The sequence below is a fragment of the Macrobrachium rosenbergii genome, chromosome 40 (assembly GCF_040412425.1).
Source record: "Macrobrachium rosenbergii isolate ZJJX-2024 chromosome 40, ASM4041242v1, whole genome shotgun sequence".
NCBI classification, from domain to species: Eukaryota; Metazoa; Arthropoda; class Malacostraca; order Decapoda; family Palaemonidae; genus Macrobrachium; species Macrobrachium rosenbergii.
Window position 1 is genome coordinate 23,415,112 of NC_089780.1, and position 23,876 is coordinate 23,438,987.

Here is a 23,876-nt window from a genome sequence, read left to right on the forward strand (position 1 = left end):
AATAAAATTGGTAAGCAAAAATTCCGATGATATATATATATATATATATATATATATATATATATATATATATATATATATATATATATATATATATATATATATATATATATATATATATATGTGTGTGTGTGTGTGTGTGTGTGTGTGTAAAAGTGTATATTTGCATCAGGAAGTTGTGTATTCTTTGGTCTCCGTTCTTGCAGACAAAGGCCAAATTGCGCGTTGGTAATGCGACCGTTAATTCTAACTGCTGCCAAAAACAATAATAATGATAATTGAAGGATTTAATTGACAACCCATGTATGGTCTGTCGGCAGCTATGTGAAAGTTACAAAAGAAATATTATAGCAACCATCATTTCTCGTCTTTGGGAAGAATTCTGGTAAAATGTCAAGTAGAAAGTGTAACACGGAGTTCTATCGACATGTTCAAGAAGAATGATTGTGCACTTAGGGTCCCCACCTGTTGCTAAGGCATCGCAATACTTTTGATTGCTGTTCACGCTGTTATTAATAAACAGTACGATTTAACAAAAGAAGTTTATAATAAATGACAATTTAAAAGTTATAAATGGCGTGGTTATAATTATGAGGCCAAGAAAACTATGCGAGTATTCCTCTTAACAAATTCAGTGACGGAGAGAATTGCTTTCATTCTTTTAAGCACTGCAAAGTCTATATCAAGCGTTAACTAAACCACGAGTCACGCTTCAGAATTCTCGTAGTAGGCTTAACAAAAACAATTCGAAAACAAGCAAGAACAAATTTATTTTATAGTTTACGTCCTTTTGAAATTATCGCATAACACGAAAGGAGTAATTAGGAGATAACTCAAAATTAAACCGATAATGTATGACAGTAAACTTGAGTAATTTACTGATAAAAGCAACATTTGAAGGCTTTGTCAGGTGTCTAGGGAATCATTTGTACATAAACGTGTTGTTATTCACAATAATTGTTCGTTGAATGTTAGAGTAAAGTAACCGTTGGGCGTTGGTTATAAAACAAAAAGAAGAAACAGATGTACTATATATATATATATATATATATATATATATATATATATATATATATATATATATATATATATATATATATATATATATATATATACAATGTATATATATATATATATATATATATATATATATATAAAAAAGTATATACTATATATATATATAATATATATATATACTATATATATATATATATATATATATATATATATATATATATATATATATATATATATATATATATATATATAGTACATTCGTTTCTTCTACGAGTAAAGCCCTATTATTTCATAGGAAACAAGGGCGGATTTGATAAGAACTGTGGTTTTATTTGAGAGGCGTCTATAACAGCAGCTTCTGTTATGGTTTTCGTAGATTATTTGTTTAACGAAAGTTACTAGATATGGTAATTTTGCTGAGAGAGACAAAAATAACCTACTTTTTGTTTTATAACCAACCGTTACTTTACTCTAACATGCAACGAACAATTATTGTAAATAACAATACGTTTAACTTGTTTATAAATGACTCCCTAGACATCTGACAAAGCCTTGAAGTGTGGCTTTTATCAGTAAATTACTCAAGTTTATTGTCATACATTATCGGTCTAATTTTGAGTTATCTCCTAATTACTCATTTCGTGTCAAGTTATACACACGCACAATATATAAAATATGTATACAGTATATATATATATATATATATATATATATATATATATATATATATATATATATATATATATATATATATATGCGTGTGTGTCTGTGTGTGCAGTTAAATATTCCTCACACCTTTCAGAACAAAGGATTTTTGTTTTTATAAATTACCTTGATTGCTTGTCACTTGATATCCATTGAATTCTCTCTCTCTCTCTCTCTCTCTCTCTCTCTCTCTCTCTCTCTCTCTCTCTCTCTCTCTCTCTCTTCTATTTTTATTTCACAGTGTAAATTTTATTAGAAAATAGATAACTGATCATAAAGGCAAATACTGAAACAAGCAAATTTAAAATTTATTGCACAATGATTCTTGCATTGATACGAGCATATTATCTAACTTTAGTATTTTTAATTTTTCACCATTCAAAAATGGCAGCTGAAACCCCATGAACCAGACACGTGCATGCGATATCCCACCTAACACAGTCAATTCAATAACAGTGATTTGCCTCATTAGGTCTAATGCAACGCTGAAGCCTACGTCACACCCGCTGGTCTATGATATTGGAAAGCTAAATGAAGGGATACAAATACAGTCCATCTGTAACATTTAGAGCGATTTTTTCCCCAAATTCATCTGCACGTGCCCAGGGTCAGTACTTAGCTTTCTGTAATAGAGAAAGAGACGTTACTTTGTTGAACAGAAGCGTATACATCGGCCAAATGATTTTCGCTTTCTGTATATCTGTCTATGTTTTTACTTAATGTTTCACTGGATGCAGGTACTACTGTGCCTAATAATTCTGTTTATTTCGTATATTTGTAGTAAATAACTTCAAGTTTTCTGTCTTGCAGGACTTCTAATATCTACGGCTCTCAGAAAGTCATGGCTGCTAAGATGATGAGACTAATGTCCGCAGCTTACGGAGATCTTTTTATAGCAAAGGTAATTTCCTTTTTTTTAAATATATTATGTGATATTTCTTTCATTACCTGTGTCTCTAGGGTTAGTGGATACTAATTTTGGGGAGCATCGGTCTAAGCCGGTACAGCCATTTGCCTTTACTGTATGACTGGAACAGTCTACCAGACTGCACTGTGAACATCAGGTAGTCGTTTAAGTTTCAGAGATTCTGCCATGATGTAGGACCTTTATCTTAAATTTTCCCCAGTCCTCGACTCTTTCATTTATGCATCTGTTTTTCATTTGTCATTTATATTTGTTTATTTATATTTTCCTCTATTTTCTGACTTTTATCTCTTTTATCTTTTTGCCCGACATCTCCGCCATAGGACTATGAATTAGTTAAGTCATGGAACGATCTCCATTGCTGTAAGACCTACTCGTTTATATACGCCTAATCTCCATTGCTGTAAGACCTACTCATTATACGCCTAATGTATGAGAGAGAGAGAGAGAGAGAGAGAGAGAGAGAGAGAGAGAGAGAGAGAGAGAGAGAGAGACTTTGGCACTGAAAACTAACGAGGTTACTTTATCTATCATTATTGCATCATATCCTAAATGATTCATTGTTATTCCACTGAGCAAGTTCGTGCTGTGGTTCCTGCTTGTTTTTAGTGACGTTTCTTTCTCGTGTTTATATGTCAAATTGCTATTTTAGTAGGTTGCTGATACTCTTGTTATTTCATGGTACCAGGAATTCCCAAATCAGTCAGAACCAGTTTGGCTAACACTATCATCATGCACTAGGCCATCACACACGTTCCGTACATTTCAGTGCAGGGCATAAAAGTGTTTTCTTCGCTGGGTTACTTATTCGTTTTTATTTTCGAGTTTTGACGACGTTGGTGTTACTCAGTCATTTTATGGAGCATTAATTCAAAATGTAGGAGTTAGAGGTAAACTTTCTTGTTTCATTCTTTGCATGCAAGATTAAAAAGTTGTTCATCTTTTAATTTAAAAAAAAAAACTTATTTTTCGGGTATATTTATAACTTAAAATTACAGCACACTCATAAAAGAGTACTATATATAAAACATAATGTATTATATTTCTGCTTTGTTTATAAGTACAGACTAAATATAAAAGTCTATACAAATTCAGTCGTATTTAGTCTGTGTTTAAGAACAAAGCAGAGATATAATGCATTGTAATGCATTAGTATATATAGTATTGTGTATCACAGTACACGTTCTTCCATGAGTATGACATTTCATTCAGCTCTTCACTAATGAGTTGTGATTTCAGAATGAGATGGTTTACCATGTTAGGAGAATTGTGAATGGTTTGGCTCACAAAAAAAGAGAGAATATTCTTCCTTCAGACATTCAAAGGAGAATGTTCATTCCTGTTGAGAGGTACAACTAATCGCGGATAACATTTCAGTTAATTTTTCTGTCTCGAAAGAAGTAGCCAGCATTGCAGGGTCGAGTTGTACAGTTAGCTAGGCTAACGAACATTGTACAAATATGTATTTCCTTCAAACAGAAATGGCCAACTAGCTGAGAGACATTTATGACTAACTACGAGCGACGTTTTGCTAAAGTGTTCCACCATCTAAGAGAAAACAGTAATAGTCAACCCACTTGGTGAGACTACTACTAGCCGGCTGGAAGACCTAGACCTACTTGCACATAAACCCCGTCGGGTGGCGGGGGGTGGGGGTGGTAGTGCCGTCAGTGTACCTCATGCGGTGCACTGTAGGCATTACTTAAGGTTCTTTGCAGCATGCCTTCGGCCCCCAGCTGCAACCCCTTTCGTTCCTTTTACTGTAGCTCCTTTCATATTCTCTTTCTTCCATCTTACTTTCCACCCCTCTCCTAACAATTGATTCATAGTGCAACTGCTTAGAGGTTTTCCTCCTGTTACACCTTTCAAACCTTCTACTGTCAATTTCCGTTTCAGCGCTGAATGACCTTATTGGCCCCTTTGGCCTAAATTCTATATTCAATTCAGTTACTTGAACATAAAGCACAGGAAGGACATGAGTGGCGAAATTTCGCAGAAGCCCGGTGTGGTACTCGGTTATTGTTATAAAACTGCAAAGTAGATTTTTTTTTAATTTTCGATAAAACAGAAGCGATCTTGGTACGTTCAGTCATTTAATACGAGGCCATTGCTTTAAAGAGATCCTGTATATATTCTTCAATTTAACGTTAAATAAGTTAGTTTCTTTTTAAGTTCTGGACTTACTGCATTTAGTTTTCCTTTGAAATCCATACCACCTTTACGAACAATGATTAAAGGGTTTTTCATACTTGCACAGAACTTTCAAGCGTCTTATGATGTATTATGGAATAAGTATTTCATTATTCATTCTTTAGAACTTCTTAAAGCATATTGCATGTATATATATATATATATATATATATATATATATATATATATATATATATATATATATATATATATATACACACACACACACACACACGCACTCAAAGATTCTTTTTATCAGTTTCGTTCTTTCACTTTTGTCATTGTGTTCAGCAAATAACAGAATGACCTAATATGCAGACTTATTTATTTATTGTTTTTATTGGTAGGAATCATTTCGCTGTCGTAATCATGAAGCCTTTGCCGATTTTATAAATAGAACTGAAATTAAGACGACTGTCTAAAGTTAGTAGCCTAAGTTATGTATTTTCAATCAAAATTTCGGTGCTTGGATTGGACAATAATGCACTAAATCACAATACTACTGCAGCTGCCAAGGGTGCACAGTCATCCTTGGTGAATCCACGACATTAGACGGAACTCACACTACAAAATGAATAAAAACTTGCCAGAGATACACAAACCTTTTCCTCCTCTTGTTCACAGACTTACAAGAGCGCGGACGTATCGCAAATATAGAGTAATGTATCACGCCTATAATGACTAGATTAATTATCCCTCCAAACAACAGCCCCGACAGCTTCAACACCCAGAGTTCATGGCGAACAAATCAAGAAGATTGTTAATAATCAAACCCACTCAGCGTCGGTTAATTCCGGTTATCGAGACCGAGCCTAAACGGGCTCGCACGAATTCAAGCTTTCGTCGGAGGCTTTATCTTATACCCATACTGTTTTATCAGTAGCGTGTTCCTCTTAATCTGTAAGGTTAGTGGTGACCTTATAGATTAAAAGAGGACTAAATGCTATCGTTTTTTCTATAAGGTTACTGGGAAGGTTGTCAAGGAACTATGTATATTATCTTTTTTTAAAGATGCTTCCGTATGCCGATAGGTCTAGCAACACGTGTAACCAGTAAGCAACTTCCTTCTTGACGGAAAGCTTTTACAAGGAGGCTCAAGGCACTTGAGAAATAATAACTCCTCTTATGAGAGAGAGAAAAAAAAAAATTGTCCACGCTTGTGGTAGCGAGCGCGCGAAATAAATTCGCATTGATGAATTCCCCTCTGTAAACAAGCGAGAACCAGCTGCGGGGAAGAATGTTCAGTAGAATAAACAAGTCAGGTGTTAACAAAAAAAAAAACATGACAACGACAAAGAGAAGGACTAAGATATTTGCTTTCAGTATCAGACTCAAAAGAAGTAAAAAAAAAAAAAGATAAAAGAATTTACAACTCAAGTGTTTAAAAAATGCACCGAGAAAGAGAAGGGCTTAAATATCCGCCTTCAGTATCAGACAAAAAAAAAAAAAAAAAGAAAGCAACGAAAAGAAAAGCTTTTGAAGAAGACGCAAAAAAAAAAATCAAATATTTTCTGAGAACAACTTGAAGGCTCTGAAATCTTGCAAGGAGGAGGAGGAGAAGAAGAAGAGTTTACACATAAACACACAAGTCGCGTAGAATATTCCTCAGTGTCGCGGGTCGATTGGTGATGGGAAGAGGTCTGTGTTCGTCGCTCTCGTTTCTTCGTCTCTCGCGTGTGAGTGTTTGTGTTCATGTTTGTGTCTCACGTGGTTTATGGCGTGTTGCGAAGAAATTAAGCTTATTTTAATTGAAAACATGTATCGCCAGTTTATTTATATTTTGTGTTGAAATTGATGCTGATTTAGTTTTGTGATTATAAAATGTCATAATTTATATACAGGATGATTTACGAAGTCGACATTATAGTGAAAGGTAAGTAGCAGCATTTATATTATTATTCTTTAAAAATAACCATATTTCAGTACTATTTCTACTTGAGTTACTACGTACTTTCCATTTTCCATTGTTTTTATTTATAGCCTTCAGGTGTACAGACTGTAAACAAGCCCCTTTTATCGCTTACGCATTATCGGCCTATGTGCGCGTCTAGTTATAAAATCAATGGAATAAAGTATATAATTAATATTTAGGGAACCAGATATTTAATTATTATATTTAGGATTCAGACTGCCAAGAGGTAAGATATTTATGATGTCGTTAGCAAATTTACTAATTTTAGGCAGCACTGGAACTAGGCCTATGTATGGATTTTCAGACTACTTTCATTTAAATACCACGGAATATTTATCGTATGTTAACGTCCTGTATTTTACCAGTTATTGCAACCTGGTATTTGTGAATGTTTTGAGTCAGGATAGCAAGGAGATTTACGTGGCTGATTCATTGAGAATTATTTAAAGCGTAATGGGCTGAAATTGAAGATTGTTCATTGCACAGTTGCCTGACTTCATAATTGCGCAATCAGTTGCCCAGTTGCATGGATTATTAATTGCACAACCAGTTGTATACACCGTTTAACGTTTCGCGATTGCCATAACGAGTGATCTGGATAACGAAAGCAAAACTAAATACGCCATTGAGACAACGCTTCGTACTACAGCAGCCATGGCCTGGGTGCCCTCCCTAATGAGCCCTGATTTCCTGTCGGGAACTGCTGGATTGTTAGTTGGTTCAGATTAAGCTTTTTTTTTTTTTTTTTCAGAATGGGCCTTTTAGCCCTTAAGCCTTAGAGCAAGGCCTCCCGTAAGTGTGGCGAGTGGTTAAAGGGGGATAAGAATCTGGTGTGGATCTGTAAACTGCATACCAAAGCTGTCATGATGTGGCGATAATGACCCAGTTTGATTTAGAACAATCTTACACAGTATTTTGTTATGTATGAGTGATTGTTGCAGTTTTTTGGTCAGCATACACGAGGAATATAATATATATACCTGTGTATATGCCTTTTTAAACAAGATAATGCAAATTCTGGGTTGTGGGTTTAGAGGGGGGGAGGGGGAATACCTCTGTAATCCCTTGCTCCTAGCCTCACTTACCCAGTCGAATTAAACTGAAACTTAGGCTACTTGCTTCTGTGATGGATATGTGGTGGTCTATTGTATTGGGGATTGGATGGGTAAGGTTAGAAAAATGCATCGTCCAGCCTCTGCTGAGTAAGACTACAAACCTTCCAGTGACAAACTCCACTTTCGTTAGGTTTGGTTATATTAGGTTACATTGAGATTGGAGGTTGTTGGTCTGTTGTCATAAAATCCTGCCGTTGATCAGTTTTTTTTATAATGGAAAATCCTGCCGTTGATCAATTTTTTTATAATGGATGTGGAATAATACAACAGTGTATTTAGATAATTGCACCTCACCCATCCTAAGTACATCATTTAACACTGAAAAATATTACATTCCATTAAAGAATAAGAATGAACACGATTGGAGTTAAAGTAGGAGATGCGAGAACTACGTAACATTACAGTTACTTACAGAAGTAGATGTATCATGCCGTTTGTGATAGTACTACCGAAAATTAATCGATATTGATTCTAGCCGGTTTAAGGATAGGTAAACGGGACTACCGAAATTAAGCAGTGTTGAGTCTAGCCAATTTATGGATCGGTAACCGCCACTGTTATCTGAGAGCGCCAGCCCCTATAGAGTGTCACTTGCTTTGTAATGTTCCATCTTGAGAATCAGTTTGAATAGTGAATCACGAGGCCACTACAGATAATCTCTTGACTGCTCTTAGCCCTTATATAGACTAATGTGGCTCGCCAAAGTAAATATATGGGTCTTGGCCCAAATCGGCCAAGTGGTTCGGGTAGTGTTGTGTCTTGGGCAGATATTTTAGAGTATTTGAGTACTTGTAATAAAGACTAAAGAGGTAAATGCTGTTTTGCACCAGTGTATTGAGTTAGGCCTAAGCTGATTTAATAGGAAAACTAAGTTTATTGCGGCTCAGTGTTTTAAGCGCAGTTTAATTGATGCTGCGCTCAGTTTAATGTCACACACACACAAACATATCTACTGTATGTGTGTGTGTATGTTTGTGCGCGCGTTTGTGTATGTTGCCTATGATCATATTTCAGTAGCAGATTCCCCTGTGTACACAACATATTAAACAGGACTGCATAATTGGCAGACACTAGCCTCTTGCTTATCTTTTCTGTTTTCCTTCACGAAAATCATTCTTGTCCTATATGTTGAACAGCAAGTTTCTAGAACCCATTTTTGAGAAAATCGAAATGGAAATTAGAAGAAAAGTTACATGGTAGGCTTAATAAAATCCAGAGATGTTATAACGTAATAATCCATTACATAAACAATTAAAGAGGCAATTTGCAGAGTAAATGAATAATAAATAAAACGTCATTTTAATAATCGTCTCGATAATTCAGGCACGTGAATGATATAAGCATAGATAAGAATGTACCCGCGTACACAAGAATATATTATCGAAGCTACCTGTTCTGTGATGGTAATTGAGCGGACGTACTTTTGGCTTGAATATTTACCACATTTCTTTTTCGTGATTATTATATAAATGTTTATAGAGGTTGTTGGAAAGCGAGGACCCAAACCAGTGTACCAGGAAGAAAATGTCGCATTTGTAAGCGACATAGGCCTAATGAAAAAAAAACCGACTTCGGGAGAGCTGCTTTTGTACTGGATATCAGCACACAAGTGCTATCTACAATCCGGAACACCCACCCCCACCCCACCTCACATCCCTCCATCCACACACACACACACACACACACACACACACACACACACACACACACACACGTGTCAAGAGAGCAACGCTAGGGTCATTCCATAGAGGGAGATGAAACACAAGTAGGCTATGCGTGCTTGTTCCGTAGGCTTCTGGAATTGGTTGTCTCTATGTGTTCCGTTCCTTGATTTTAAGATAATGCTCAACTTGTTCTGTATGAACGTATCATTCTTAATATTAAAGGTAAGTGTAAGCAAAATGTAACTATTTAATTTGGTTTCAGTCTTTTTGCTCACCTTAATTTCAGTTGTATTAATCACATTTCAATCTTTGATTTAAAAGAAGAGTTATAGGTGAATCTAGTTGGTTGCAGAAGGCTAAAAAAAAGCAAACACTATGTAAATGTCCCCTGTACCCTGATTTATTTATTTTTATTGTTATTTCACCCACATCACAGTTAACACGAACACATTGTCTTCGTGTCAAATCATCATTCCCGGCAAACTGTGCACCCAGTTGCCAGTATTGGCGGTAAAACTGGACGGATTCCTCCACCACTTGCTTACGGAAAAAGGTAACAGTAAGATCTTATGAATATCGGTCACTCATCAAATACTAGGTGGGGAGTTCGTCGGCGAGATGCCAAAAGACGCCGTAAAACGCTGCGCGTGTCTGACACTGACTGAACGTGCTCCTTTCTCAAACTGGAGGATTATTATCAGGTCGTAGTGCTGCGACTCGACCGAGAAACATTACATTTTCTTCTTTTATCTTTTTGTCGGTAGGCGCCTGTCAGCTGATCGCGTATTCTGGCGTAACTTTAGTCGCTTTTACAAGGGTTAGTAAAAGAGCTACAGTTGTGTTTTGGAAGTTAGGGTGAAGTTTTAAGTTATGTTTAATAGATGGATATTTTAGTTTTTATCTCTGGGTTTTATAATGGTGTAAATAAACCTGTTACTCAGGTTTTAAGATTGATAAGGTTTACTTATTCATATGTTAATTATATTTATTTATTTGGCATTTTAATTTATTCTTGGGGCTACTTCTTTCCACATATATATATATATATATATATATATATATATATATATATATATATATATATATTATAATTATACAAAATTAAAAAGCCTCTTTTGTTATTGCCGTTCTTGCCTTGTTCTGTTATGAATAATAATAATAATACCATTTATTTGTTAAGATGGAAAACAGTTGCAGTCCATTTTGTTTATTTTGAAGAGATCCTCATCCTACCATTTTCCATTTCCCGAAACAAATAACCCAAATGGACTTGCGTCGTTTGACCAAGAAACCGTGTTTTGTTATTTTCTTTGTATATCATTACCACACTTCTTTTCTTTTATCTGCTTAAGGAGCAAAGACGCATGCTGCTATAAGGCCCCATTTTCTCCTCCAGAAAATGAACTCGGTTTCTCAGTTTACTACTGCGTGTTTCTCTTATGAATTCTTTTTCCGTTCCTTGTTCGCTTGCGAATTTTTACTCTGGGATTGCAAAGTTTATATTATAAATATATATATGCGTGTGTGTGTGTTTATATTATATATATATATATATATATATATATATATATATATATATATATATATATATATATATATATATATATATATATATATATATATAGGCTATATATATACAAACATATGTTGTGTGTGTATGTGTAGTTAGTAATCATTAAGATTTGTTAACACACATATACTGTATATTATATAATTTGTGTGTGTGTGTGTGTGCAAGGCCTCAGCCCTAATTAGTAACTGAATAAATAAAAAGTGTTAATTTGGGAAAGGATGCTCGATTGTCCTTCGGAATTTACCATGAAAAGAATGTCATATTGCGTTAGAGAAAATGCACTCGGTTAATTATAGAATTAATGCGTTGACTCGATGCATTCTTTTATATCTCGAAATTAATGTGCCGGTCGTTGAGCTTAAGTCCATACACACACAACATGCACACACACACATACATACATATATATATATATATATATATATATATATATATATATATAATATCTACATATATATTTTCTATAATAAACGGTATGGGCATATTTTTTTATATATATATATATATATATATATATATTGATTTATTTATTTATATATATATGTGTGTGTGTGTATTGAGAGAGAGAGAGGTGAACTACTGAATGCTGTACTTGGAATTAAATGTGAGACTGTGTTTTATATATTTTTAATCAAATTTTGATATCTGAATTGTGACTTCTAATTAAAAGGCTTCTTAACTTATACAAGACAGTACGAAACTTTTCAAGGGAGGAGTGACAGTTATGCAGGCTTTTGAAGACTTATTACAAAGGATGTCGTTAATTCAAGACTAGAGAAGGCCGCGGCCGTATTCTCACACACCTGTTTATGCTCCTTGTTTGTGTTTTTGTTTGCAAACAAAGACTTAGGGAGTTGTTCCTCTCACACCTGGTTTGTCGCACGAATCTAATTGATAGGTCTTGCGTGCATTTGTCGTACAGTGTGGCACTTTCATTCATGTTCCCCGTAGGAGGGTAGTGCCGTCAGTGCAGCTCATGTGCGGTGCATTGAGGCATTACTTAAGGTTCTTTGCAGCGTCCCTTCGGCTCTTAGCTGCAACCCTTCATTCCTTTTACTGTACCTTAGTTTATATTCTCTCTGTTCCATCTTACGTTCCCTAATCCCTCTCCTAACAGTTGTTTCATAGTGCAACTGCGAGGTTTTCCCCCTGTTACGTATTTAAAAACTCTTTGTTCTTAATTTCCCGATCATAGCTGAATGACCTCATAAGTCCCGGTGTTTGGCCTTTGGCCTAAATTTTACATTCCTGTTATTCATGTTTAATTAATGACGTGATGTTATTACCAGCTAACAGAAGAAACATTGCGTTATTGGATCATATGATAATAAACAGTAGTTTGAGCCGGAGAATCGTGGTAGGGACCAAGGTCTACAGGAAACATGGTTAGGCTTATTTCCTTATCGTATGGTAAGCCTCCCTATTGAGTTACTTACCAGTTGTTAAATCTGCGAATCACATCCGTCTATAAATTCTCTTTTCGTTCCCTGTAAGTTAACGAATTTTTACTCTGGGACTGAAAGTTTTATATATATACTGTATATACAGTATACATACGTATATATACATATACATATACACACACATATACATATATATAGATATATATATCTTCAGAATACATATTTTGGGTTCTATCCCATGACCAGATATGGTTTAGAAATAAGATAGTTACCGATCTTGAATGTAAAGTGATTGTTTTTTTTTTCCTTCAGTACCTAATTAAGCATTTGAATAAATTGTCTCAATTCTCAGTCTGAATCTTCCTGTACTCCACTATATATCCTAAGCAGTCTTACACTGAATACCATTGCCACTTTTACCTGTCATCATTACACATTATGTATGGTAATTAGGCTACATGCATTTCTAATACTTATAAATTTATCATCTTTAGCTGACATGTTTTGATCGTCATTAGTTACTTCTACAATCTGTTTTAGATTTATATGTACGCAGTTTCAAAGTTTTGTCAGTAGTTAACAGTCTTCATCCTGTATTCCTTCAAAACCTTCTCTCAATAGACAATAAACTTCACATTGTATAGACATCTTCCCTCCATCTCTATTTTTTGTAATACTAAAATCCGTTCGCCCAGTAATCTCTCGTTGTTGTCATTGTAATGCTAATATTCTTATCATGAATGGTAATAATCCTAGTCTCGCCGACCGGAAAATGCAGATTTATGGTGCTTACGGTATGAGATTAAGAGTGAGATTATTATTCTCTCTCTCTTTTCTCTGTGATAACCTCCGTCTTTTGCATATGAGCAAAGTAGCAGTAAAATTCTTGAAACATTTGTAAAAGTAGCTTTGTTGTAATAGTAGCAACCTTCATCCCATCTTTGATGTAAAAGTATTTATATATAACTACATTTTAGCAGTGTTACATATGCATTTATCAATTCATCTCATTATGAGAATATTACTCTCCTCAAGTAGATTAATTAGCTTCCACCATGAAAGATTTTAAACGAATACAACATTCTACGAAATCTCCTGAATTAGGAAAGCAAGTCGACGAGGTAAAATAGCCGAGCAAGATGGTTAGTTGTCTTTGGGTCATATCCAGAATGAGCAACAACATCAAATGTAAGGTGACTTGGAGTCACTTTGGTTAATGAATGATATTCGTTGGTTTGTTTCCTGTTGGGGAAGATATTTCCCTCGTGTGGATTGCTGTGGCTGCGTTAAAGAAGATAGTAAGATCAAGAGCACTGAAATGTCTTTGATTTATTCTTTAGAAATAAAAATCTGCGCCAGATTACAATAGATATTTTATTAGAGAAAGTACACAAACTGTAGGGAAACAGAAGTGTATGCAAATACATTCACTCACTGCAAAAAAAGTACAAAGAAAGTAGAGTGATTTAAATAACCCACACTACGTAAAAGGATGTATTACGTAATGATGCCATTATTATTCATCAAAGTCTAGGTTTCTGCGTCTTTCCCATCTTCATCCCATCAGAATCATAATGACGTTATCATGATCTGGCAGACTCATCGTCCTCTCAAAGTTAATCGAAGAGATAGTCATTGATAACTTGGGAAACTATTTTCTGTCGTGTGTGAACATTCATTTTGATGGAGACGTCTCTTGATTTGTGTCAGTTTGAAATTCATTAGGTAAAATGATATGATATATGTTGATTTTTTTTGTTTGTTGCTTGTTTTATGTTTTGTTTATTTCCGGTGGTCATTTTCAATTGATATGCCAGCGTGGCTTGTTCAGTCTGATATTCACAACTTTGAAGATGGTAATGAGATGATGTAGTAAATAAAATTTATATTTTCTGTAGATATTAAGAGTTATCTAGAGCAGTTTTAACTTCATCTGCCATGTCTGTATGAAATTTACTTTTACTGAACTATGGATATATCATGTTCGAATACCTTATTAATACTGCCTCACTGATGAGATCATTTCATATTCATCACCATTTTGATATCAGATTCGTGCCTCTTATCGTCTCTCTTTTTCGGACCTGGGCTACAAGATGACAATCCCCGTAGGGGGTTGGTGCTGTCAGTGCGCCTCAGGTGGTGCACTGTAGGCATTACTTAAGGGTCTTTGCAGCGTCCCTTCGGCCCCTAGCTGCAGCCCCTTTCATTCCTTTTATTGTACCTCCGTTCCTATTTTCTTTCTTCCATCTTACTTTCCTCAACCCCCTCCTAACAATTGTTTCATAGCGCAACTGCGAGGTTTTCCTCCTGTTACGCCTTTAAAACCTTTTTACTATCAGTTCCCACTTCAATGCTGAATGACCTCATAGGTCCCAGTGCTTGGCATATGGCCTAAATGCTATATACTATTCTATCCTGCAATCTCTGGCCCAGTATAGATGAACAGTTGCAAAAGATGAGGGAGGGATTACGATCGACACGTGAAATTTATTGGTTCATTACGCAACACCGATGGGCAGCCGAACGTTCCTGGCTAAAGGAAATGGACACTTTAGGCTTACTTCCCTTTTGGGGGGCCTGTTCGGGTTTCAGTCTTGAGGAGATTCGAGTAGAAAGTCAGTTTGCGTTTGGAGGGAAAGATGGATAGGCTATACGATTAATTATGGAATGCATTGTTACAAACAAGGTTAAACAGGCTAGAAACTGTAGGAGACTCTCTCTCTCTCTCTCTCTCTCTCTCTCTCTCTCTCTCTCTCTCTCTCTCTCTCTCTCTCTCTCTCTATTATTATTATTATTATTATTATTTAGAAGGTGAACCCTATTCGTATGGAACAAGCCCACCACAGGGGCCATTGACTTGAAATTCAAAGAATATGGTGTTCATTCGAAAGAACTAACAAAAGATAATGGGAAATACAGAAAGAGATCAGATATTAGAAAAACATAAATTAAGAAATCAATAAATAGGTAAAACAAAATGTGAGTAAATTATTAAAATACAAGGATAAATGTATTCGGTTAGTAATGTATTGCATCGTTGCTTGAACTATTTGCCTTTCTAGTGCAGAGTTCATAAATATTTATAATTTTTACAATACCTCAGACCTGACAGTAAAGTGACCCTAGTTCAGTATTATTGGATGGATTTCCTTATATCTTGATTATTTATGAGGCCGTTTCTCTAACAACCGAATATGTCAGAATTCATCATCATTTTTCCCCATGCAAGAAATGGAATGTTCAAGGGAACATCAGCAAAAGATTCTCTGTTTCTGAGTCTCCAGAACGCACTGAGTGCCTGATAACCCCAAAATTTTTAGCCAGTCAGTCTTAGTTTCGAATGAGGCCCTTTCTTGTAATATTGCAAAGACATTCTTCGGCTGTCTTCGTCATCTTGTCATTATTGAAGGTTTGACGTTCAGATATTCTTCTGTCGCAGAGTCTAGATGTAATCGTTTGTGTTGTGTGCATCAGCTTTGCCAACAAGCATTTGTCTGATTCAGAATACCTTGGTTATAGGTTACAGTGTGGAATAATGTCCATTTAAACATATTCCCAACTCTGATTTGAAATTTATGCCTGCAGTCGTTTTTGCAGATGATTTTATGTCATTTTGATTGAAGTAAAGGAATGCTTTGACAGCGAGTGAAAGGTCTTGCATATATTTAAACAGTTCTGAAATAGCTTTGCGGCTGTTAAGTTTATCTCCAACAGTTAGGCCTACTTGCTTGGGAAATCTCCAAGTGGGCATCTCTATAGGAACATGGAGATCATAAATTTGCATTTGCGTAGTATCACCACAAAAAAGTGGCAAATAATGAAAACTACGAAGAGGTATTAGCAAAGCATTTGTCAAAAAAAAAAAAAAGATTGAATAAAAAGCCTCAGTACAGCCATGAGAGAATATGATGGAGGTACCCAGAAAATGCCGGATATTACTGGGTCGGGTCTCATGATGTCATGTTGGTAGAGACTGTTCCCAGCCACCTGGGAATTGTTCTTGTTCTTTTGAACTGTCTGTAATGGAGAGGCCCCCCGTTGTGTCAAGATTATTCCTGCCTTGGTAGACTGTTGGTCTGGTTCAGATCATGCTGATAAAATATGAGAAGGGATAGAGCGCCTTTGAATGTCTAAATTTTGATGTGAGAAAGTTATATCATCGATAGTCTTCTGTGCTGACGCTCTTACATTCTTCTGTCATTTGTAGCGAGTACGCTTTTCGTGACTGACAGCTTTCCCCGTAAGGGGAGAGTGCCGTCAGTGCACCTCACCTCACGCGGCGCACTGTAGGCGTTACTGAAGGGTCTTTGCAGCGTCCCTTCGGCCCGTAGCTGCAGCCTCTTTCATTCCTTTTACTGTACCTCCGTTCATATTCTCTTTCTTCTATTTGACTCTCCCCTCGTTAACAATTGTTTCTTAGTGCAGCTGCGAGGTTTTCCTCCTGTTACACCTTTCAGACTTTCTCTCTCTCTCTCTCTCTCTCTCTCTCTCTCTCTCTCTGACAGCTTTTTAAGAAATAGTGTTTTCTATCTATAGTTTGTGCTGCATTTTTATTATCGTGCAGGTGGGTCATCTTGGATAAATTTGTATTCAGTACTACTTTTAGTATCTATAGCACATAAGTTTTAGCGTCTGTCATTTATGTTTATTAGTCTTCCTGAATATAAAAGTAAACCAATTTTCAAAAAATTCATAATGGCTCTTCTCAGAGTAGCCTATTATTAATCTTTAAGCTGCATACGGAAATCTCAGGGTTTTTTTTTGACACGTCTTCCAGATCGTTAATTTTTATTTTTTTTTTACAAAATGTGAAAGTGCCTGCCTTAGAATATTATTTTTCATTGTATAAATGTGCATTTGGGTTCTGTGCAGAAATATCTCCTGGCTTAGGTAGTGGGTTGAGTATTTTCCTTATTTTTTCAGTATCATTGAATTGATTTTTTTTTTTATTTGATCAGAAGGCTTCAATTTCCGATGTATTTACCGGCATGGCAATGTGTGTGCGCGCACACACACGCGCCTGTTCTGACAAGCCATAGGCTGCCAAATTCTCTTCATGTTGCCATGCATTTTATTAGACGAAAACGTCAGGGAGAATCACGTGATGAAAGCGCGCTCGAGAAATTCGCCTATTAGTCTGGCATGAACCTGGTGACGTCACACTTCCTGTCATAAATCTTCTCTTGGACAGAGTATGTATTGAGGACGAGCAAGAAACAGAGTGCCTCTTAATGTCTAATTATGATTGTCTCCAGAAACGTCACTGCTTATGGTACGGTAATGATAATACTGGCCTGGTTATTGGGAAACAAAGCGTTGTCACAAAGGGGAGGGCCATCGCTCGATGGTCCGTCTTTTCTAACGCCTTGAAATAAGCACAAGCATTGGCGAAATAGGGCGAGCGAGCGGGGTCGTTGCAAAGGCAAATCCTGACTAATACTACTACTGATGCTTCTTTCTCTTACAGTCCTTTTTTGTTTTCACTGATTAATAGAGTTAGATAAATTAGTCGTTCTCGAAAAGAAAAAAGAAAAATAAATGAAAGACTTCTGGGAAATTATAGAGAAACTTACCTATAAATTTAACTTTTTTTCCATTTTAAATAGGTTTTGCTGCAGAAGCAGACGAACAAGAAAAGCGAGGTTTTCCACTTATTGTTGGCACGCGCCGTTGATGTCAATGTCCGCTGAGATACTTTTGGTACAAATACCAGTGCTTCTTATGGTTCTAATTACTTAACTGGCGTTTTGGGAGAAGAGCAAGTGGGTAAATATGTCTAGGGTTCCTCTTGACAAAAAACCAATGCATTGAAGACTAAATTGATAAGATTTCTTTGACTGTTGTCTGAAACTTTTTACGAGGCCTTAGACTGAATTAAAGGATCATTAACTCCAGAAGTTGAAACGGTTTGTCAGTAGGGTAGGTCTAGAAGTCATCCATAATTGCAGCTATGCGTCTAGGACGATAAAAACTCCATGCGAGGAAAGTGGGTGCTTTTAAAAATGAAAGTTTGGAATCCAGTTTGAAAAACCAGCAGAAACTAGGACAGATTTTCAAAGCGTAGGCATCATCTTCCTGGTTAATGACTTATTATGAATAGGCCTAATCATCTGGATCTTTAAACCTTGATATGAGTATTATCAAGTGAGGAAAGTTGATTAACTCTTACAGGCCTACCGTCGTTCCAAATCTGTGTTGCAAATGACTTTTCGAAGGTAAACACAAACGTTAATTGAAGCGTATTTTATGGAGATCTCTACGAGGAAATTGAATCCAATGGATACAACATGAGTTGGATAGACCGTCTTATTTTAATTTGCAACTATACATGCACATTTAGGCATGAGAGCGTCGTCTGCGTTTAAAACTTTGGCAGATATTGATGACGTCGTGACCTGACCTTATCATCACGCTCATGGTGGTTGATAATCATAAACACCATTGTTTATTATTATTGTTATTATTATTATTCAGAAGATGAACCCTATTCATATGGAACAAGCTCATCACAGGGGCCATTGGCTTGAAATTCAAGCTTCCAGTGTATATGGTGCTTACTAGGAAGTAAGAGAAGACAAAGAAAAATACAGATAGAAGAGATCTCACTCATTAAAAAGAAAAAGTAAATTATTAAATATATAAAAGCGTAGTAAAATGAAAGGAGAATAGGTGACAAAGGACTGAAGTATGATGATAAATGGACTTTTCACTCGAAGCCTGAGGCCATAACGGGCGAATACAGATAATGAAGGAGTTAGGGTGCCAGTTGCAAAAGGAACGCCTGTGTCACCTGCCAAATATGCAATTCCAGACATCTCCGTCTTCCTAACTCGCTCACGTCCACTGCTGATTGCAAAAAAGCTTTTTTTCTCTTGTATAAATAGTTATAAATACTAATGCTATTGCTATTCCTGCTGCAGTTATTATTATTGCAAATTCATTTGCATTTGTATGGAACAGTTGATATGCAAAAGAGGGGAGACATGAAATTATTCAGCCATTTTACTTGCTTCGTTTGTTATTCTAGATCCAGTTTGTAACATCATGCTGCCAGATGGTATATGGTTCGAATTATTGTAGCAATCAACAGATAATTGTGTTTAAAATTACAAATAAAACTAAAACTGATATAAGACAAAGTCTTTAGCCGATGGGTATATTTTACGTAAGATAAAGCAATCCTAAAGATATATGGTACCAAAGTAAATCTTTTTTACCTTCAAAAATTTATTCATGTTGGAAATCTCTCTAAAGTGTTTGTTTAGTTTCTCCCATTAATATTTACCTTTTCATTGTGATTTAAAACACGAGAATCATCAAGATCACCATCCTCATAAGAATCCCTTGATGTTTCCCAAAACACAGACCTTGAGCATTGTGGTAACTCTATACAGTGGTACTTATTTAAATGGGCACCCCTCTAATATGGGTTAGGGCATTAGGAACTACATACGATGGGTTGGTTTTAATGAAAGGGCAGGTTTTGCCCACTTCTGTAAGTAGGAAAAGGTTGTCATTGTGGCATTCCTTAAGGGGGATGTTTAATGATTTCTGCTAGGTTGAACGATTCAGTATGACCACAAAAATGTTGGTTACTTCAGGGAAATGCCGTGTTGTGTTCATGGAGCCACAGATTGTGAATGTTGATAGAATGTTTGAATTACGATATTTAGGCTGTTGAACCAAGCACTGGAGCACTTCCGGCCACTCAGGGCTGAAGATTGAAAATAGATAGTAGGAGTGGTTGGACAGCGTAATGAAGAGATCCAGAAAATACAGGAGATGAAGTACAAGGATCTATTGGTGGAACAAGGAGAAAACCCAACAGCTACACTGAGCAATGAATAATGCAACAAGAGTATTTCCTATTTGCATTAGACGAGGAAAATAAGGTTGTTGTTTAAATATCCGTATAAAAAATCAAGAACAGATGGCAATAAAAAATAAAGACCAGAAGCTACAAAATAATCTCTTGAGAAGACAAGTCAGTGTCAAAGGGTACCCAGTGACAAATTAGCTCGAAAATTCTTTTCAGAAATATGCCCAACGCACCCAACGGATCAGCTTGGGTTGTTGTGTAAGCTGCAAGCTTTGTGGTCATCTTCCATATCAGTATACACTCAACTCTAATGACTTTTATTTCTATCCTAATGCTAGAAGAGTCGTCACAAGAACCCATTTTTTATTTATAACGCTTGAGCCAAGTCGTTAGGTGAACTTAGACGCTGATTGATTATGGCCTATGTGTTCAAGAACGCTGTTTGTTCAGGGACCCTCATACAAGGCGAGTAATGATCACGGGCGAGGCAGGGTATTATATGCACCTCTAGGGCAGTTGTTTGTTTATTTATATATTTACTGAACTGTTTGTTTATTTTCTAAGCAAACCATACTTATATATACCTGGAAGTTCCCAGTACATTTTTGACTGACCTACTCGTAATTCAGTTCTTATCTTATTATTGTTTCTCATCTTGTTCCATTCCCATTGTTTATTTCCAGACGAGAGAGAGAGAGGTGGGGAGCGCGTGTTGTTTGGGGGTGGGTCAACGGGCAACGGGTGTTAAGCCGAAAATAATTCTTGGGCCCAATTTTTACATACGTAGTTGGGTTCAATCACATTCAAGTGATCAAAAGAAGATTTATATCCATCGGCAGGTACTCGAACAAGTTTGTGGGTGTTGGGCGGGGGTGGGTGAGAGAGAGAGAGAAGCGCTTTTACTAAATTTGCAAATCGCCAGCGTTATCATACTTGACGAAGATACAGTAATCTACACCCTACGTTACATAGCATCAGAAGTCACTGACATAACATAACATATAACAAGCACGTAACGTAAAACGAGTAGTCCAGAGTGTCAGCAGAGATCTGACTCAGCCTATTCAAGTCACGTGTGTATCTCTCTCTCCTAACAACGCTTGCTTGTTTCTGCTTCAGGTGTTGAGTTTCGTCTCTTGGTCTCTGGGAATGAATTTGGAAGATTTTCAAGAGTCTCTCTCTCTCTCTCTCTCTCTCTCTCTCTCTCTCTCTCTCTCTCTCTCTCTCTCTCTCTCAAACGCATTGTACTCTCTACAGCTGAGATTAGTTGCTGTCAGCGACAACTAGACTTTTTCTTCTTGTTTTTCTTAAGACGCCAAGACGGACAGGGGTGAACTAAACATTCTCGATCGTACTAGGGAAGTTTGTGCTCTTGGGCTCCTCCTCTTCTTCTTCTTCTTCTTCTTCTTCTTCTTCTTCTTCTTCTTCTTCTTCTTCTTAAACTTAGCCTCCCCCTCATGAAGAAGCACATCGAAAGCTTCAGAAACCAATAATTCTTGGTCTGATAGGTTTTAACATGAGATTTTCTTTACGAGACACTACCTGCCAACGCAGAAGACCAAGCAAAGGTACAGATCTCATACTCTGCAGATTATTAAACATAACCAGATAGAAAACTAAAAGCCAAGTGATTCTGGGGAGCGCCAGGGAAATATTAGAGACACTGCCAAATATTATTATTCAGAAGATGAACCCTATTCATATGGAACAACCTCACACGGGGCCATTGACTTGAAATTCCGGTTTCCGAAGAATATGATGTTCTTGAAGGAAATAACAGAAAGTAATAGGACATGCAGAAAGAAGAGATTAGTTATTAGAAAAAAATAATTAACAGATTAAGAAATAAATAGAGAAAAATGTAAAGAAATGATAAAGTACAAAGAGAATTGTTTTAGGGTAGTAATGCATTGCCCCTTCGCTTGAACTTTTGAGGTTCTAATTGCACAACATCCTCAGGGGAACTGTTCCATAGTCCAAATACCTGATTGTTCTAGATTTTAGCAAAAACTACATAGTCGTGCTTAAGCCTAGATCTGTCTCGATAGTAATAACAATAATAGATTTTATTTCAGGTCAAGGCCATATACATGGAATATACAAAGTAGAGACAGTAACATACACAATCTAAATACATGAGATAACATGATAAAAATAATAACTCGGCAATATCCACACACTCGCAGAAGAAGCATAAGAAATAGTATTCATAATAATGGTAATGACAGGAATAATATTGAGACTAGTTGCAAAAAAACATTAAGAATTATAACAATTATAAAATTTCCAGCTAGGGACCTGAGGTGGTTACAGAAGTCAGGTCCAGAAGACTAAATACGAAAATTGAAAATAGCAAAACTCTACAATGCTATTAATCAGAGTAATAATAATAAAAAGAAAATACCAATAATAAAATTAAACGTAGACGTATAGGACATTGTTGATTTCTTATACATTAAACATCATTTAGTTCCTCAAAATGAATGCAATCTGAGGTCCAGCCTCAACGCCCCAAGAAAAGAAAGGAAATCACATGCAAATCTGCTCAACTAATTATGCTCGGTAGAAGTGCCCAGCAAATAAATGAGACAAACTTGACCTTGTGGAATTGAACAGCCATGTCTTAGTGTTGCTTATCATGAAATACATCTTTGTGCTTTGTAGATCAGAGTATCTTCGTGTTGTATTTAGTTTTCGTATTTTGGGTCAGAATTGTCTTTGGCGATAAGTTGGTTTATTATTAATCAGTCTGTATATAAGATGGATTTAATTCATTAGGTGAGAAACAGATGTTTTATAATCCGAATTGTATTTATGGTACGCTATTACTGGAAATGATAAATTGATACCATTACTTGACGTAAGGACTTTGTCATTGCAAAGGCGAACGTTACGGACTATCGTTTGCCCGTATGTAGTCCAGATCTAAAGTAAAGTGGGTTACCGTAATGCCCTAGGAAATATTTTATATAATCTTCTTGATTAAAGTGTGACAGGACTTTATTAGAATACTTCATGCAAATATTGACAAAGATATGTAAGCATAACAGCATGTGTACATACCTGTTGGTGCTATGATTGATAAAAGGCTGGTTTGCTCTCTCTCTCTCTCTCTCTCTCTCTCTCTCTCTCTCTCTCTCTCTCTCTCTCTCTCTATATATATATATATATATATATATATATATATATATATATATATATATATATATATATATATATATATATTGTTGTATTTCATTCATGCAAAGAATCAGAAAAAGGATATTTCCAGGACTGCAGTAAATTAATTTTAAAATGGCCTTGAGAAATAATAGCTGTCACAAAAGACTGAGAAAAACTAACCAGAATATCTTGTAAAGTCAAAATTTAGGTACGTTTAGATACAAGCTAAAAAAAAAAAGAAAATTCTCTACGGGCTCACATCGCCTTCAGCATCATCAGATATATTCAGACCTCTGATCGACACCAGCAGGCTAATGATCCTAGCGGCCCTCTTTGATCTCGTGTCACACAAACATATGAACAAACATCCAACGCAAATATTTTGTTT

General features: G+C 36.0%; 1 protein-coding gene across 1 annotated transcript in view; it reads left to right on the plus strand.

Moving 5' to 3' along the window:
- Positions 1-6,441: 6,441 nt before the first annotated feature.
- Positions 6,442-23,876, plus strand: part of SNF4Agamma (SNF4/AMP-activated protein kinase gamma subunit) — a 394,547-nt gene continuing 377,112 nt past the window's right edge. The window contains exon 1 of the mRNA XM_067083365.1: positions 6,442-6,513. The gene's annotated coding sequence lies outside the window, so the exon portion shown is untranslated. The remainder of the gene's footprint in view (positions 6,514-23,876) is intronic.